This window comes from Sapajus apella, unplaced genomic scaffold (genome assembly GCF_009761245.1).
Source record: "Sapajus apella isolate SASKATOON/1434 unplaced genomic scaffold, GSC_monkey_1.0 scaffold12, whole genome shotgun sequence".
In the NCBI taxonomy this organism is placed as follows: Eukaryota; Metazoa; Chordata; class Mammalia; order Primates; family Cebidae; genus Sapajus; species Sapajus apella.
In genome coordinates, this window is record NW_022436952.1 from 3,045,080 (window position 1) to 3,052,198 (window position 7,119).

A 7,119-nucleotide genomic window follows, 5' to 3' on the forward strand; every position below is an offset into this window, starting at 1 on the left:
CTCAGTTAATTTAGAAAGTTTGTTTTGCCAAGGGTGAGGATGCATACCTGTCGTCAGGAGGTCCTGATGACATGTGCCCAAAGTGGTCAGAGCACAATTTGGTTTTATACATTTTAGGGAGATATGAGACATCAATCAACATATGTAAGATGAACACTGGCTCAGTCTCGAAAAGAGAGGACAACTCTAAGTGAGGAGGGGGCGTCCAGGTCATAGGTAGAGAAGGGACAGATGGTTGCATTCTTTAGAGTTTCCGATTAGTCTTTCCAAAGGTGGCACTCAGGTATGCATTTATCTCAGGAGCAGAGGAATGACTGAATAGAATGGGAGATAGGTTGGCTCAAAGAAGTTTTCAGCTTGACTTTTCCCTTTAGCTTAGTGATTTCAGGGCCCCAAGGTTTATTTACCTTTCACATTTCTCCCCTCTTCTTCTTCTTTTTCTTTTTTCTTTTTATTTGTTTATTTTCTTGTTTTGTTTTGAGACAGAGTCTTCTTGCTCTGTTGCCAATCTGGAGTGCAGTGGCCCAGTCTCTGCTCACTGCAAACCTCCGTCTCCTGGGTTCAAGCGATTCTCCTGCCTCAGCGTCCAAAGTAGCTGGAATTACAGGCATGTGCCACCACACCTGGCTAATTTTTGTATTTTTAGTAGAGACAGGGATTCACCATGTTGGCCAGGCTTTTCTTGAACTTCTGACCTCCGGTGATCTGCCCACCTCGGCCTCCCAAAGTGCTGGGATTACAGGTGTGAGTCGCTGCGTCCGGCCTCCCCGTTTTCTTCTTAAAAATCTTTTAGAGAAAGCATTTTAGAAGAAAATTCATCTCTGGTCTCAAGTTTCTCCTGATATCTCATGGCTAGGATTGTTTATTCCTAGACAGGTAGGTCCTGAGTTATTAGGAAAGTTCATTTTTAGCAGGTTGTGAAGTTTCATGTTCTTTGAAGAGAAAATAGGGGGAGGAAGGGAGAACAACAACAATAAACAAAAGAACAATCCTGGAAAATCAATATAGGCTACATTACTCTGAAGCCCATTCATCAGTAGGCAGGCATGAATGTGGCTTATGTATGTAAAAATAGGTTGCTGATATTTTCTTCTGAAGTTTAAATTGTCTAGCTTCAGTTCGCAGAGCTTTACAAAAGCACAGCTGAGTTTTCAGGGACTCCAACTCAGGAAAAATTGGGGAAAGAAGAAGGAAAAAACTGAAAACAATCTTTTGAAGACTTGTAGCCAAGAAAAATTAGAATTCAGTCCAAACTGTAGAAAATAATAAAAATTAAAAAACATGAGGCAAGACTAGAATCTAACAACAGGTATACTATCATTTTTTGAAACGCAATTCTTTTCTCTCCAGTCTCCTATTTTTACTAAAGAAAAATCATGGCAGGACTTATTTGCTGTATTATATTTGGCCTGATTATTTGCATACAGTGCAACAATAGTAATAACTTTTTTTTGCATAAGCTCTTAAATTCGCTTTGATGGAACTGAAGTAGGATGTTTCCCTGACCCCTTTGTGAGACTTGTGACAGGGGTGCCTCGTTTATTCAGCCTCACACTCTCAACTCCTTGCAGGAGGGAGAATGAAAGCGAATGAGGCGGGAACTGGAGTGCATGAATGCTGGAACCGGCATTTAGAGCCAGTGATATCAACTCCACTCACTCAGACTTCAACAGTCCCCGCTCTTGGGAGGAAGCATGTATATGAATGGGTACAGGAGCCTGAGTGAGTACTTTTGGGTGCTGGCAGGAGCAAACTCTGTGTGGGCCCCACAGCAGCATCTAGGTGGGGGTGTCTGCAACCCCCATAGCCCAACAGGGCATGTTACAGTGAGTGCTCTTTTAACTCTGCCGTCCATGGATGGCTTAAGTGTTAATAGCTCAGTGAGCCCTCTGTCTTTTCACATCAGGCAGCTGCCCACCACCAGCAAGGGCAGAGGGCCAGTATGACAGCCTTTTGTATTTGGTCTCCTGGCTCCCAAGCTCTTGTCTGGTGTCCAGGAAAAATGACGCCACACAAACCTATTGAGGAATGGTAAATGTGGGGGATTTTGTTGCCAATGAAGATGGCTCTCAGCAGGAAGGAGAGCTGAAAAGGGATGGGGTGGGTAGGTATTCTTCCCCAAAGTTAGGCTGTTATCCAACCAGATTCTTCTCTGAAGTTACACCATCAAGCTGTCCCTGTGAAGTCAAGCTGCTTCTCTCTGATGTCCAGCTGTAGTCCCCAATATCTAGCTTCTTCTTGCATCTGCCAGATGAGTCTGTGATCTTTACAGGCACAGGATGGGGTAGGACTGGGTCATGAGTGGTTTAGGAAAAGACAACCTTCGAGCAGGAAAACAGGGATATAAGTTCTCACTTTGGGCCACAGTTTCAGGCTTTTCAGCTTGAAGGTGGGGTTTTCTGAGGGATCTACCCTTTTCTGCCTAGAATTCCTCTGCCCCTGTCCCTGTCAGAACTTTGTTCCATAGAAGGAATCTTAGGTAAGACTTTTGAAAAGCTGAGCACAGCCATGGATTTGTACCATCAAATACTTATCAGTTGGGTGAATTCCTCTCATCTTGAGGTTCCAAGATAAATGTGGAGTTTCTGGATCTGTTAGAAAGTGACGTGCTTTACTTACCACAATCAGGAACCCTGTACAGGGACTGTGTAGACAAGGTATGAAGCCAGTTTTCCCAAGGGGCTTTTATTGGCTCCATAAGTCAAGTTTCATTCCTTAGAAGGTAGCACATTATTCCAGTCAAAGCCTTGGTAAAATGACCAATTTCTCCAATTGTGTCCTGTTACAAATAAGAACAGATTCTTATTGCTCTTATGCAAATAACTGTATTGCTGTAAGTTAAGATTACTCACAAAAAGTTTCCTATTCTGGAGAAAATCAGGTAGAGAGAAACAAATATGCTCCAAATTTTGTTCATGGGAGTATATTAACTTGTTAAAAACCATCAATAGCTCAAAAGAAAAGTTTCCTTGACTGAAAAAACAAAACAGGATCAGCAATGTTTTAAGCAAAAAGTCAAAAAGATTGCTTCAGTCTTCTATTAGATCAGTTCATGCAGTTAATTCCTGTTCTGCTTGATATTCATGAACATTTCAGCTCTCCATGAGTCCTGAAAGTTTTTCCTCCATTCTGATGTCACAGTCTCCAAAGTTATCAGAAACCTGCATTATGGAACACCTGTTAGAGTTTCATAGCTGATTATAAAACCACCTTCTAAAGAGGACCAAAACAAGGCAACAATTGTCCATGGGTGACAAAAAGTTTTAGAGCAGCCATAGTCAAAAACACAATTGACAAGAAAATTTGTTACTACTATGGCACAGAATAATTTAACATGACAATTATAATTATTACTGAGAAAGTACATATGTCATATTAGAATTATAGGAGTTTCCCATAATTTTGGAGTACATACCAATACAGCCCAAAGAAAACCAAACACCATTTTATATATGCTTCCTATATAATTTTTGTGCTAAATAAGTCAAATTATGTCATTTTTGGAGTTTAGGGAAACTAATATCTTAAAGAATTAATTAGATCAGGAAAATACTAATTTGATTTGTAATTTGATTTTAGAAAGTTTATAGAATATTAAAGGTTTAAAACACTTGATATGACAGGTCACCACAAAATAAGTCAATTTTTCAAACAATAAGTCCTAATAAAGCAGCATGAAGCCAATTAAATCTATGTTTCAAAATGTTATAAATAATCTATAAAATTTTAATCTTGACCATAACTTCCATAAGCCTTTTACAGCCTTTATAGCCTTTATTAAGGGGTCAGTTAACACTTCAAGAAAACCTTGTTAACCTGACACAGGAACCCACATGCTGGTCTTGCATCAGTGTGCCTTTGACATGAATGATTATTTTGTAGAGAAAGTGAACTTATTTTATCTCTCAAAATCAGCCCTTACAATCTTACATGCCCACTTCTTCTGTGATAGTTCCTGAGCCTTGAGGAGTTGAATAGCTTTGATTTCTGGCCCTATGTCTCAGGAATGCAGTTTTTTTTTGATTGGCATCTTCTACCAGGCCTGAAGATGAGGTTTTATTTGCTGTCAGTGTTTAAGATTTAGCAGATTTTGGTGTCCTTTTTAGACCCAGGGGTCAAAGGCCTATAACTCAATGTCACAGGTACTTTCAAAGCACATAGAGAAATATACATGGATGTAATAACCTTAATTTAAAAATATTATCTCAGTTTCTTTTTCCTAAGCAATCCAAAATTTAATATAGTAGTATTGCTTATTCCTAGGCAATCCAAAATTAATGATAGTGACATAGGAATTGTTTCAATAAACCATAAAATCTGTTAGGCCAATTACCAAAAGGCAAAAGAAAAGACATTTTGCACTGCACAGAATATTATGTTGGAAGAAAACATTTTCCTTTAGATTTTTAGAAAACATTGTTAGCATCAGGCCACAACAAACAGAACTTGAGGGAAATAACTTATGAGCTGGAGATGAGTTGAAGGGGAGAGAAAACAGAAAACAGCAAAATTCAATAAAAGTTTAAATTCGGTTAAAAAAATTAAAATCTCTTATAATTTATTAAGAGTAAATCAATCCCTTAAAAAATTTCATTGTTCTCCCTAATTATTTAGTGTAGAAGTGTTTTTTTTTTAACATCAAGTCCAATCTCCATGAAGACCATTATAATTACCCTTTAATTATAGACAACTTGATCATATAAAAGATTTTTAGTGTTTTTTCTAAATAAATCCTCTTATTGTGACTTACACAGACTTTTGATGATATGCTTGGAATTTCTGGTTTGTCTTGAATATCCTTCTTTCTGAAACAGCCATTTTATTCTAGGACTAAATTTACCATACAAGATTCTTCCTCATATAAAATTATTTCTCTTTAAGCTTTCTTACCAAAAGAACCCTTTTATCCTCTTTATTTTTATAACTTTCTTTACATCTCTCTTATTTCCTGGTTCTTTTTACCTTGTTTTATACATACCCTTTAAATAGGCTTTGAATTAGACAAAACTGTTCACCTTTTTAAAAAGGAATTGTTTACCTAGATTATTTATGAAAATTGCAATAGTCATCATTTAAAGTTATGGAGCTGCCATTGCAAAATTGTAACTGAGATGTTGAAAAAGATCTGACCTAACTGACTCCATCTTGCTTTTAACCCTCAAGCTGTTCTTTTTCATTCATGGTCATAGCCTGAACTAACTTTGAGAGGGACTTAGTTTATAGTTTACCTTCAAAACAGGTTTATAACAGTTCATTCCCAAAACAAATCTTACTGCCCGTGGACTAGACCACCTAAAGCCACAAGATTAGAAGTTATAGTAATCTTACTAAATTCAAGATGTGGCTATTTTTATTAAAACAATACCAATGTCTTCTTTATTAAAGATTACATAAGCAAAAATCATTCTGTTACAGTTTTGTAACCTCATGACAAATTTTGGCAACTTATAGTGCTTGACAGGGATAAGTATGAAATTGCTTAATAAATGCAAACAAAAATGCATACTGACACTTCTTAAGGCATTTCTAATATTACTTTGCCAATAATTTTAAAGCTAGCTTATTTATAAAAGATTACTTAAGTTACATAAATTTGATTGGTTCAATAGCTTAGGGTCTCTTCAGAGCTGATCGTAGGAAAATAAAAGTAAAAACATCAAAAGCAGGTGCTCCCACTAGAATGCCATGTTATAATCACTTATGGTATTCTTTCAGATTCAGATGAAGGAACCACTCTTGGAGATTCTAATTAGGATATGCACCCCAGCTGAGAACTACTCAAAGCTATGAACTAATTCCAATAAAATAATCCTTAAAAAGAAAAGTGAGCCTTGAAATTTTCAGCCTTGCTGGGTTTACATATATTTAAATGTTAAGTGTGGAGATGTTTGAATTGTAAGGTAAATCCTTAGAGACCACAGTCAGAAATACACCACACTATCCAGATGAAATACAGCTCAATATGCGTTTTTTCTCATATGCAAAACTCACTTAGAAATAAAAACCACTTTTTGATTATAAATTCCCAAACGTTATTTATTGAGTGGAATGAATTGAGTACATTAAATTCTTTATAGAAGATTTCCCTTCTTTCATTGATGTCTACTTTTCAGAAATTTGGTTTTATCCTTTTTGTCAAAATATGGACAACAGTATTATGAGATATAATATGTTTTTTTTTCCAAATGAGATATAATATGTTAAAGATAAAATGTGTTTCAAGAGCCAAGGCATGAATTAAATCTGTCCTAATTTAGGATATTAAGAACATGTACACAAACACACACACACACACACCCCACTTTTATTCCATTGCCTTAAATTATCTATATTTGATATAGCATATATCTTCAAAGTGATTTCAACATGGGTTGCTCTTCCTGTGTCTTTGTGTAAAATATAATTGCCTAGGGAATCAGTAAAATGATATGAAAGCAATAGAGGATGATACCAATGAATTCTTATGTGCAGAAAAGTTTATTAGAAAGCAGAGATGCAACAAAACATAAGGAAGTCACACTCAGAGGAAAAGAATATAACTGGACGCCTGGGTCTGAGGGTGCAACATCAGTGACAATACTGGTCCTGCAGGTAATGTCTACCTCACTGAGAAGGAGAATCTATAGCCTCAAAGTGATAAATAATATGAGGAATTTAGATGATTGGAATAATTTTATAGCTAGTGGATTACAATTAATTTGTACTTGTTGCCACCACTGGAAGAAAAAGAAAGCAAGGGAGGGAGTTTAAAATGAACCAGAATATTCTCACAGAATCAGTGAAATGGTGATGGGCTCATTGGACACATGAAGTCCATCCTACTGAATGACATCAATCCCACTCCATGTGTCTTAATGGTTAGCACAGTAGAAGGGTCTATATCTGTGGGCCAGCAGTGAAGGGAGAGGTGAGCCAGGGCTCAGCAGCAAGAGGAGGCACAGCACATGGGGTGGGGACAGGTGGAGATGACACAGGTTGGATGGTAGCAAGTGGTGTGGCAGGAGACTTAGCCACAGACTGGACGCAGGCAGCAGCAGGGGCGGCAGCAGCTGGATTCACAGCAAGAGGGGCGGCAGCAGCTGGGGCGGCAGCAGGTGGGCTGGCAGCACACAGACTGGC

At 37.6% G+C, this 7,119-nt stretch overlaps 1 pseudogene; it reads right to left on the reverse strand.

The window, feature by feature from the left end:
* Positions 1–6,458: 6,458 nt before the first annotated feature.
* LOC116552842 overlaps positions 6,459–7,119 on the reverse strand; it is an 856-nt pseudogene continuing 195 nt past the window's right edge.